We start from the raw sequence: 11,921 nt of genomic DNA, 5'->3' as shown, positions 1-11,921 counted from the left end.
CAGCGTTTTCCAAGGGCAACAAAGTGAACTGAAGGTCAGAAGGAAGCAGGGTATAGGCTTCTCACAAGCTCTTGCTCCAAAACCTGGACTTGAGGAAAGAAGGCCCTCCTAGGATCTCAGGGGCAACTGGCCAGCAGAGGGGTTACTAGTGGGATGGGGTGAAGCTGCATCCCACCTTGGGTCACTGAATTGGTCTGCATGGACTCTAAGGTGATTTCCACCTGCCAGTTAGTTGACATAATTAACACTATTATTCTTGGGGGACATTAAATTAAGGAATGATGTGTGTAGCCAAGAGAGTGGCTTATTCGGTTGGATTCTTTTCTTTCTTTTCTTTTTTTTAAATCTTTATTGTTGAAAGTATTACATATGTCCCCTTTTTTCTCCCACTGACCCCTTCTAGTGCTCTCTGCCCCCCCCGCCCCCCCCAGGCCTTCACCACCCTATTGTCTGTATCCATGGGTTATGCATATATGCATACAAATTCTTTGGTTGATATTCAGTTGGATTCTGAATCACAATCAGGAAATAGTCTTTGTCTGGTGCAACTATAATTTCATTTTTCTTGGAGTGAATTCAAAGGAAGCTGAGATCATTCTGGGGGTCAACTTCTCAGACAGTGCTCCGGGCCTTCAAGATGAAGTTGTGCGTGAGGTTGGCGTACTGTGTGGTGGTGGGATTGTCCATGGTGCTCTTAACGCGAATGCCTCCCGTGTTCACCATGATGATTCCCTGCATTCCCTTCTGGCTCTGACGTCACTTCAGTGTCTCCTCCACCTCTGCCATTGCAGACCAATCGGCAAGCTCCCTATGGCCAGCATAGCCCCCACCATTTCAATTTCTATAACCCGTTTAGGAATGAGAATGTTATTTTTAGGGTACAATAATTTAAAAGCTCACTTGCCTAGAGGGCAACGTCTCCATAGCTATAGGGAAATGAAGTAGGTTCTGTCTTTTTTTTTTGCAACCAGTGACCAGAATGAGTTCTTTCTTTGTAGTAACAGGAAACAATTCACTGCTTACTGGCACCAGGGGTTTTAACCGGGACTAAGCATATCCAACTTGGAGAGTTTCAAACCACTGGAATGTAGGGCACCTTCATGCTTTATGACCTATACCGTGGATGAACTCAACATCCCTAATACCACCTTAGTTCGGGTGGGATAAAGGTGATGTCTTTTGTTCCAAATGGCCCAAGAACATTGTCAGATTCACAAGGAGTGAGGTTCTTTTAGCTGGATCCCCTCGAATGCAGAAGCAGATTCTGAGGCAAGGATTTTGGTGCCAGTAGTTTATTCAGGACCACCTGAGGGAGTGGGTAAGGGAGAAGGGGAGAGTGGAGAGCCAGTAAAGCAGATGTTAAATAGCAAGTTTCAGTTGTGGGCAATTGGTGCTTAATCCTGCTGAGGACTCTCAGAGTCTGCAGGTACATGCCTCAAAACGGTCCCTCTGAGGGATGAGTTGGGGTACTGATACACCAACTCCCACTTCTCAATGATTGAAGATTGCTCCTGGGACATTAACTGACACTTCTGGCCTGCCCTAAAGGGGACTGAACAGCCCCACCCACCAAGGTCAGAGAATGTCCTCAAACAGAGAGGCATAGGAAGGCCTCCAGGTAGGCAAAGGACATATGGGTGGGGCACTAACAGCATCTGTTACAAGTGTCAAAGACAGACTCATAAACAAGCATTGTGTTCCTCATTTAAAATATAGAGTCTGTCTTTTTGAAAGACCATTTTTGCCTTGCAAGGTATGTTTGCCTTTAAGTAAGGTAGCAGAAAACCCAGCTGTAGCTACTGGCTGTGGAGCAAAAGCAAATTAGAATTGAAGCCTTCACCATTTGTCATTTCCATCCCCCTTCTCCAACTGTACTCAGAGTAAATGAGGTCACCCTCTCCCTGTAGAGTCAGCACAAGTGTGGGCAGAAGATGACGCCACTGACACTCAGCAGAAAACCGAGACGACAGTATCTGCAAGAAACAAAGAAGAACAGGGCTCAGACTCCATAATCTATATCTAGATGATGCAGGACACTGTTAATTACCTATGATGGCCGTGACAATTAAATCCAATGAGTATAAGATGTCTAGCATAGTGCCGGGTACCCACATTAGCGCTCTTGCAGACAAATAAGAAGGTCCACACATGTTCTATTTTAATTCTTCTCCTAAGAAGAAAGAACACTTTTGCTTTCTTTTGGTTTATAAAAACAATACATACTTCCGGTAATTGTAGAAAACTAAGAAAATACAGAAAATGGTAAAGAAGGGGGGAAATCACCTGTAAGTCCATTTTCTGATCTTTTACAAATATATAAACAAAATAGACAAATGTATAAATATGTAAATAAAATTCAGAATTTTTATAGTATAAAAATCCATATTGGGATCTTCTACATATATGATTTTCTAACCTGTTCTTCCTTTAGCACACCATGTGTCAACCTAAATAAAGTAAACTGAAGAAAACTCAAGTGACCAGAAATTGAGTTGATTTGGGAATAGCAGAGGAATTGCAATTCAGGAAACACATGCTGTAGCAAGTTATCAGTGAGTCTGTTGAGGTTAAGTGTGGGGGTAGAGGCTGTATTCATGGGCAAAGAGAACAGAGGGGAAGTCCAGTCGGAGTCCAAGCAGTAAGTTCATTGGCTTGAGAATGGAGAAGGGTTTTCCGCAGATGTTCATTGGCCAGGAGATAAGTCTGGGTCTTCCGTAAATCAGGCATTTTATGGGAAATTGATCTCTCAGCGAAATTTGTTCTCCTAGATGATGTACTGTGGAATTGTATTCCTGAAACCTGAGATTCTCCATTTCGTATCCTCTAGTTCCATTTTAGATGGAAATCCCTTCACAGGGGGCTTAAACATATTCTGAATGTCATTGACAATTCTTGAAAATGTTTCTGTCATCTCCATCATATGCCATCACCTGAATGTGCCATGAACTCCTTGGCCATTCTTCTTCTTTTTTTTTTTTTTAATATATTTTATTGATTTTTCACAGAGAGAAAGGTAGAGGGATAGAGAGCTAGAAACATCGATGAGAGAGATACATCGACCAGCTGCCTCCTGCACACCCCCCACCGGGGATGTGCCCGCAACCAATGTACATGCCCTTGACCGGAATCGAACCTGGGACCTTTCAGTCCGCAGGCCGACGCTCTATCCACTGAGCCAAACCGGTTTCGGCTTGGCCATTCTTCTGTACATTTGTGTTGAATACCTTTGTAAATTTGTGGTGAACACCTTTGTGGTGAACACCACATGACCTCTGGGTATTTTTGTCAAAATGTACTCTTGGGTGTGAAATTACACAGTCAAAAGGGAATGAGACCAAAAGCCTGAGGACAGAGTGAAGGGGCTGCGTTTTACAGGCACTCCCTGGTGGAGAGAACTCGTTGGCTGCGGGGTGCCAGGCCAGGTGTGCCCACATACAGGATCAGAGTCCTTGAACTTGCAAGAACCCCGGAGATGGTTTCCTCCCAAACCCTCTTTGTTGTTTTTCAGATAAGGAAACTGCGTCTCAAAGAGATTTAGCCACTTGCAATTTTTGGCAATGATGTACCACTTCTCCTGGCACGCACGTAAGCAGGCCCTTGACAGGCCTCTGAAAGAAGCACACATGGGCCAGACTCCGACTCGAGACTTGGGTTGTTTTTAGAAACTAAATCACATCACGACACAGAAGATGGGATGATCAGACAACTGGCTCCCCAACCAGAAGGGAGGCTGTGTCCTTCTGATGCTGGGGGACCTGAACGGGTGCCTCCTTCCCCATCAGCTGACTACACATAAGATGAAATACATCTTCCTACGTTTGGAAGAACCATGAGGTTTCCTGGGGTGCCTAGGAACAAAAATAAACCAGAGGGAATACAGCCCATTGGGTCAGACCGACTCAGTGAAAACTACACTGGGAAAGGCAAAGCACTTTTGTGAGGGCAGCTAGAACCTTTCTTGACTGTTGAATGGAGACGTAGATTCCACGTCTGATGTGTATTGCAGACACTCTCACTTCCACTATGAGGCCCCTCCTCAAGGACTGTTTGAGGCTCCCTTGAAATGAAGAGATTTGGGCCCTAGCCGGTTTGGCTCAGTGGATAGAGGGTCGGCCTGCGGACTGAAGGGTCCCGGGTTCGATTCCAGTCAAGGACGTGTACCTTGGTTGCGGACACATCCCCAGTAGGGGGTGCGCAGGAGGCAGCTGATCAATGTTTCTCTCTCATCGATGTTTCTAACTCTCTGTCCCTCTCCCTTCCTCTCTGTAAAAAAATCAATAAAATATGTATTTTTAAAAAAGAGTGGAAGCAAGAGCCCACCATCTTCAGCAGGTCCAGAGTTAAACAGCATGTTAGTGGGTGTGCTCCCCATGTTCAGATGGTTTCTCTGCTTTGATTTGAGCCACTCTAGGGCAAAATGAGGTAATGCTTTGGAGTCTCAGAGAGAAGGCCTTTTTCTCATTAGCTGCCACACCCTTGGATAGTAAGGTGTCTTTCATAGACTGTTTTCTCTTCTTAAGTTCAGGTGACACCTTTGTCACAGATCCTTCTCAAATGGCAGAAAATGAAAACACTTCACAGTTCTTACGCGTTCAAGTCCATTTTCTTCTACACACACAAAAGCATTTTCTTTGGGTCCACGTGCCCCATTCCTATGCCTCTGGCTTACCCAGGCTTCCTAATTAAGCTGCAGTACCTAACAGTCCTTCAAAGGGCTGATTCTGTTTGCTTGAACTTTCAAAATTACTTCAAAAATAACTATAGACTATCTGCTGATAAGCAGGAGGTACAACTACCCAACTTTTTTCCTCTGGGTTTCTGCCAGTTTTGATGGCTACAGTTAACACCGTCATGTTGTCTAAGAAGCCACCGCCAGCAAAAGCAGTTGTTTTGTGCCTGAGAACACCCTTCTGCTGGCCTGATTTTCTGTGGTGTCAGCAACATCCTGATTTCTGAAGGTAAAATTTCTGGCTCTGTCACTCAAGATGCTTGGGAAGCAACAGCATGTATGGTTTAATTCATTAACTTATATCTCCAGATTTATTTCTCCTTACTCATAGTCCTGATTCATTTAAGCAGTGTAAAAAGGTATATATCTTTTTCTTAATACATTTTTATTGATTTCAGAGAGGATGGGAGAGGGAGAGAGAAGAGAGATGGAAACATCAGTGATGAGAGAGAACCATTGATTGGCTGCCTCCTGCACGCCCCACACTTGGGATCGAGCCCTAACTGGGAATCAAACTGTGACTTCCCAGTTTATAGGTCATCACTGAGCCATGCCGGCCAAGCGGCAGTAGTAGTTTTGATAAATCATTTGAGAATAAGTTGCTGACGTCATGCAGCTTTACCCCTAAATACTTCAGTGTGCAGTTCCCAAGAACCGTGGTCAGCAAACTTCGGCTCCCGAGCCACATGTGGCTCTTTGGCCCCTTGAGTGTGGCTCTTCCACAAAATACCATGGCCTGGGAGAGTCTATTTTGAAGAAGTGGCATTAGAAGAAGTTTAAGTTTAAAAATTTTGGCTCTCAAAAGAAATTTCAATCGTTGTACTGTTGATATTTGGCTCTGTTGGCTAATGAGTTTGCTGACCACTGCCCAAGAACAAGAACATTACATTAAATAACCACAATAGAATAATCACATTTCAGAAATAATTATGTCATCTGATATACAGCACATATTTAGACTTCCAAATTGCCCCATTATATCCTTTACAAGTAACCTTCCCCTCTTCTCATTCATGAACCAATCCATGATCACACACTCTACCTTTTTTAATCAGCAGCAATTCCTCAACTTTTCTTCTTTTTAAAATCTTTCATGAACATAACACTTTTGAGAAACACAGGCCAGTTGTTTTTTTGGTTGTCAAAAGGCAGACACTTTTAATCCAATCACTCTATTGCCTTCATCTCCCCATTTTCAAGCCTGTACATGTATCCAAATCATATATGTATATATTCAAGCTACTTTTCTGTTTCCTGCAGAGAGCTATTTATTGAGGCACCAAACATTCACTAAGTGCCTAATCTGTACTAAGCTTGTGAAAAAGACAAGTAATGCTTATTTCAGATGTTAATATATGATATTAGTTAGGTCTTCTGGTTACAAAAAACCAGAAAGCTGCTCTAGCAAATATAGGCAAAAATGGAAATTTATTGGAATGCAACTATTGAAAGAGTTAAACATCCCAGCCCTGGATAGGGCAGGACCAGGTGTTCATGGGCCTTCCCCTTAGGGCGATGATGATGCCATTATGGTGTGACTCAAGCCAACAAGTCCCAACCGCTCTGTCCCTCTGTTTAAGTTTCAAATTTCTGGGGAGAGAACCTGATTGGCCCATCTTAGGTGAGGTGCCCATCCTTAGTCCAAACAACTATGACCAGAGTGGTAGGTTCATGTGGCTCACACATGACTAAGAGGGACCTACCCCTATATATTTTAGTCTTCCCAGAAACTGGGAAATTTTGTGAATGGAGTAGACACTCTAGTTAGTTTTTATATTATACTAGAGGGGGGTGTCCCTCAGCCCAGCCTGCGCCCTCTCACAGTCTGGGAGCCCTCGGGGGGTGTCTGACTGCCTCAGAGGGGAGGCGGGAGAGGCTCCCTCCAAGGCTGCTGTGCTCACCAGCCGTGAGTTGGGCTCAGGGCTTCTGGCTGAGTGGTGCTTCCCCTGTGACCACCAGGGGGCAGCTCCTGTGTTGAGCATCTGCCCCCCTAGTGGTCAGTGTGTGTCATAGCGACCAGTCGTTCTGCCGTAAGAGTCGATTTGTATATTAGCCTTTTATTATATAGGATTAGCCCTCACACTTAAATAGGTTCAGGGTTGATATTCAAAATATTTAACAACTGCCATGGCCCAGGTGCTGACCATTCAGAGCAAATGTTGATTGTAGCACAGGAACAGGTTCTAAGAGGATCCCTGCTCTGCCAGGCATTATTTCACAGGGAGATATGAGACATCCTGTGGGAGGGGCCAGGGTGGCCTTGGAGACATGAGGCTTTGGGGAATTTTCCTAGAGGGTCAGGTGCCCTACAAGCCTACTCTGAGATGCATATTCATGCAGAAGTGATTTATTAAGGAAATGTTCTCAGGAAAGTAGAAAGTGGGCCAAGCAGCCCTAACTGGTTTGGTTTAGTGGATAGAGCGTTGGACTTTGGAATGAAGGGTTCCAGGTTCGATTCTGGTCAAGGGCACATGCCCGGTTTGCGAGCTCGATCCCCAGTTGGGGGCATGCAGGAAGCAGGCGATCAATGATTCTCTCTCATCATTGATGTTTCTATCTCTCGCTCCCTCTCCCTCTCTGAAATCAATAAAAATATATTTTTTTTTAAAAAAAGGAAGTGGGTGAAGCAGAACAGGAAAGGAGAGGAAACCAAGCAAGGATGCTATATGAGGGTTCTCCAGAGAAACAGAACCAAAGGAAGATAAATATATATAAAGACATATATTAAGGGACTTGGCTCACATGATTACAAAGGCTGAGAAGTCCCATGATCTGCTTTCTACAAGCTGAAGACCCAGAAAAGTCAATGATGTAGTTCTAGTCCAAGTCTGAGAACCTGGAGAACAGATAGTATGAGTTCTAGTCAAAGTCCAAGGGCCTAAGAACAAGAAGCCCTCAACAGATTGGATGATGCCCACCCACAATAGGGAGGACCATCTGCTTTACTCAGTCTACCTATTCAAGTGCTAACTCATCTGGAAATACCCTGGCAGATATACACAGAATATTGTCTCACCAAATATCTGAGCACCCTGTGTCTCAGTCAAGTTGGTACTTAAAATTAAAGTCCCACAGAGGGCAGCTTTAGCCTGGTCCCACAGAGCAGCCTGGTCCACAGAGATTACTCTGGAGTGTAATCTATGCTGCATATTTCTCTCATCAAAAGGCAAGGGAGCCCAGCCAGTGTGGCTCAGTGGTTGAACATCAACCTATGAACCATGGTTTGATTCCCGTTCAGGGCACAAGCCTGGGTTTCGGGCTCGGACCCCAGTGGGGGGCATGCAGGGAGCAGGAATCAATGATTCTCTCTCATCATTGATGTTGCTATCTCTCTCTCCCTCTTCTTTCGTCTCTGAAATCAATAAAAATATATTTTAAAAACAAACAAAAAATACAAGCTCAGCCCTAGCTGGTTTGGCTCAGTGGATAAAGTGTCAGCCTGTGGACCAAAGGGTCCTGGGTTCGATTCCGGTAAAGGGCATGTACCTTGATTGCAGGCTCTTTCCCAGCCCGGGCCTGGTTGGGGCACGTGCAAGAGGCAACCAATCAATGTGTTTCTCTCGCATCCATGTTTCTCTCTGTCTTTCCCTCTTTTCCACTCTCCCTAAAAATCAATGGGAAAATATCCTCGGATGAGGATTAACAACAACAAAAATACAAGAAGCTCACACTGTATATAACATTTAACAACTTCAAAAAGCCCTAAGTAGTGAGCCACTTGTAATGGCACAGATAGCAGATCCCACTATTTTCACTCCAGTATCATTGGTCAAGAGTTGCTGACATGTCTCTGTCCATCTCAAGAGGGTAAACGCCTTGAAGGATGGGAATATGGACTCTTCCACTGGAGTAGATTCATGTGTGGACGAGACCCTTGCACAAATTAGGCTTTCACCAATCAGCAAGTGAATAAAGAGTAACACATCATGGTACAGACCAAAAAAAAAAAAAAAAGGGAAAATTAGCATGCATTTTTTCTAAAACTCTTGTGTGTGATTTCATACACAAGTACCCAAACAGACAATTGTGCTTCTGTAGGGATTTTCTTTTTCAGATATTGATGAAAACCGTCTTGTATGTGCTCAGTTTCTTTGTCCAGCTCTTTATCCAGTAATAATGTATCTACCTATGTACAGTGACCTGGCGTCTAGGCATAAGGATGAATTTACCATAACTACTATTTTAGGTGATGTTTAAGTGCAGTTTTTTTTTTCTTGAGCTTCTTGTGGATAAAATATCTTAATAACCAGAGGGTCAGAATCTGAAGCAGCTAAAAATCAGCACCTTGCATGGTTTTTCATCCATCCCCACTTTCAGAAGGATCAAAAAAAAAAAAAAAAATCCCAAACACATGAAAAACTATTTGCTTTGAAGGCACACAACAAAGAAACTGTGAAAGAAAAAAACAGCAAACATGCACCAAGCAAGAGAGAGGTTTCTGCTTAAAATTTTTTTAAATATTAAAAGATGAATTCATTATTATCCCACAGTCTCTTGAGTCAGAAAATCACTGCCTGATTCTTCTATAAAATTTAAATGGCAGCATCCTTAGAGAGATAGTTGCCTGGTAACTCAGATCAGAGGATTGTCTTTAGATTCATCTGGAGTCATGTATGTCTATTTTGGTTTTTCTGTTGAGCTCATTTCCTTCACTACAATTTAAAAACTGAACAGTTTTGGGGTAAAAATTTCACTCACAAGGAAGATTCTTTTCCTTCAGAAGATATTTTTATTATGAAGTACAGCTGTCTTCATGCAGTCAAATTGCTCTATTTTCAGGATTGTTGCATGAACATATAGGAAAAAATGTGGAAAAATGCATCTACATATAAGAAAAGGAAAAATGCCAACTGAGAGGGGGTTGCAGATTGAAGTGTATAGTTTTGAGGCTGAAAACCAGACACCAACTTTCTAAGAGGAGAAACTAATTCAGCCTCTGACATAGGATGAAAGTATAAATTAACCAGTTGAGAGATGCTTTGTTAGCTCCTACCCTCTTCGTTGACGCAAAGAGAGCAGTCCAGGTAGGCTTTTTCTCACTAAGCTCAGAAGCCCTGAATTTACCCTCTTCTGAATTAGTCATCTGTTCCCAGATCTTTTTTTTTTTTTGCTCTGCACATAGACAAAAGAAAATAAAGTAACTGTACTACTATGATTCTTTAGGTTATAAGCAAGAGGACCATGCCCAGTAAGCATGGCGCAGTGGTTGAGCATCGACCTATGAACCAAGGGGTCACATTCGATTCCTGGTTCAGGCACGTGCTCGGCTTGCGGGCTCAATCCCCAGTGTGGGTATGCAGGAGGCAGCTGATCAAGGATTCTCTCTCATTGATGGTTCTATCTCTCTCTCCCTCTCTGAAATCAATAAAAATATATTTTAAACAAAGAAAACCTGAGTGAGAGACCTTACACAAAAGGGAAATTACTGGAAGGATTTGAAACACTGATAAAAGGCTAACCAAATGGCTACGAAATAGGCCTTTTCTTCCTAACTTTCTTCCTGGTCCTATTCTCACACCTCCCTCTCAGCACTTTCCATCCTTCTCATTTCCTGGCCTCCTCTTTTTTTTTTTTTTTTTAATCTTTATTGTTCAGATTATTACAATTGTTCCTCTTTTTTCCCCCCTGTAGCTCCCCTCCACCTGGCTCCCACCCCACCCCCTGCCCTTACTCCCCCCACTGTCTTCATCCATAGGTGTACGATTTTTGTCCAGTCTCTTCCCGTACCACCCACACCCCCTTCCCCCGATCCTGGCCTCCTCTTGCTCTTCCTTCTCCTCCTTGCCCTTCAAAACTCCCATCCCCTCACTCAACCCAACTCGATCTTAGGAACACTAGTTGGTTAAACTGATCCTCAGAAAGTTGTGTCCACAACTAAGTCACTATTACCACCAAAACACTGTTAGTCCAAGAAATAGCTAGAGGTGGAATAATTGTCTAGGAAAGGCATTTGAGTCCCTATGGGGTCTTCTATAAAATTGCTCCAGTGATTCTATGGTGCATATATTTTGAGACAACCTAGGACTCTGTCTCTATTTTTTGGGTTTGTCTTTTTTAGAGCAGAATCTGGTCCATCACATACAGTAGAAGTGTTATAGAAAAGGATCTATGGCTGGGTCCTTCTGGTCTCACCTTAGTCAAGTGCTGAGTCTTTCCTTTTTCCTCATCACCAAATCCTTCTCAACATCCAATTTTTCACCTTCTGCTCTCGGCTATTGTGCTGGGTGTTGTCCCCACGGGTTTGTTCTTCCTGAATGATCAGTATGTTTTGTGTTGCCTGCTGCCAGTGCGTGGCCCTCACTGATCCCCATTAGAAGGACCCTGACATTGATGGAGATTCCCCTTTCTTGTGGCTCCCCAGCAGTGAGGAGGGCTGCCTGTAGTGGGAAGTTCAATTCTTGCAACTTCCTCCCAAAAGCACTGATGGTTCATAACCAGCTGCCTGGGCTGGTGCTAGACCACTACTCCTTTTCACGTCTCAGAAACAATAACCTTTATACACACTTCTTGGATTCCCTTTTTTAAAAAAAATCATTTCCTGTGTATTTCTAGTAGGTATATTAAATTTTGTATCCCTGTAAACATAACTCTCCACAATTTTAAAAGTTTAGATAATTATCAGACCTCACCTTCTAAACATCACTTCTTTAATAAGAGAGAAAAGTCTGCAGCATTTCCTTCCTGAACAAGGGGAAAAAAGCAAAAGCAAACACCATGATTGTAATAAATATTGCAATAGCACAGCAGCAGCAGTTAGGATTTTTAAAATTATATTCAGGTTCTTTTGTGTCTGGCTTATTCCACTAAGTATAATGTCCTCAAGGTCTTCTGTACCATGTGTCTGCATTTCCTTCCTGTTTAAGGCTGAATGCTATTTCATGATATGTATATCACATATTTTGTTTATTCATCCATTGATGGACATTTGGGTTGTTTCACCTTTTGCCTATTGTGAATAATCCTGCTATGAGCATGGGTGTACAAATATTTGTTCAAATGCATGTTTTCAATTCTTTTGGGTATATACAGAAGTGGGATTTCTGGTTCATGTGCTAATTCTATGATTGATTTTTTTTTTTTTTGAGGAACCACCATACTGTTTTCCACAACGGCTTTACCATTTTTCATTCTCACCAACAATGCATAAGGATTCCAGTTTCTCCTCTTCCTCACCACTTACTATTTACTGATT

General features: G+C 43.0%; 1 pseudogene across 1 annotated transcript; it reads right to left on the bottom strand.

Annotated features, from left to right (window-relative positions):
- Positions 1-435: 435 nt before the first annotated feature.
- Positions 436-786, bottom strand: LOC307113421 (dynein light chain roadblock-type 1-like; annotated as a pseudogene). Its single transcript has one exon. The product of its transcript is annotated as a dynein light chain roadblock-type 1-like (transcript).
- Between the last annotated feature and the right edge of the window lie 11,135 nt (positions 787-11,921).

This window comes from Cnephaeus nilssonii (assembly GCF_951640355.1).
Source record: "Cnephaeus nilssonii genome assembly, chromosome: 17".
Lineage (NCBI taxonomy): Eukaryota > Metazoa > Chordata > Mammalia > Chiroptera > Vespertilionidae > Cnephaeus > Cnephaeus nilssonii.
Note: the sequence above shows the minus strand (reverse complement) of the source record. Positions and strands in the feature narration are given on the sequence as shown.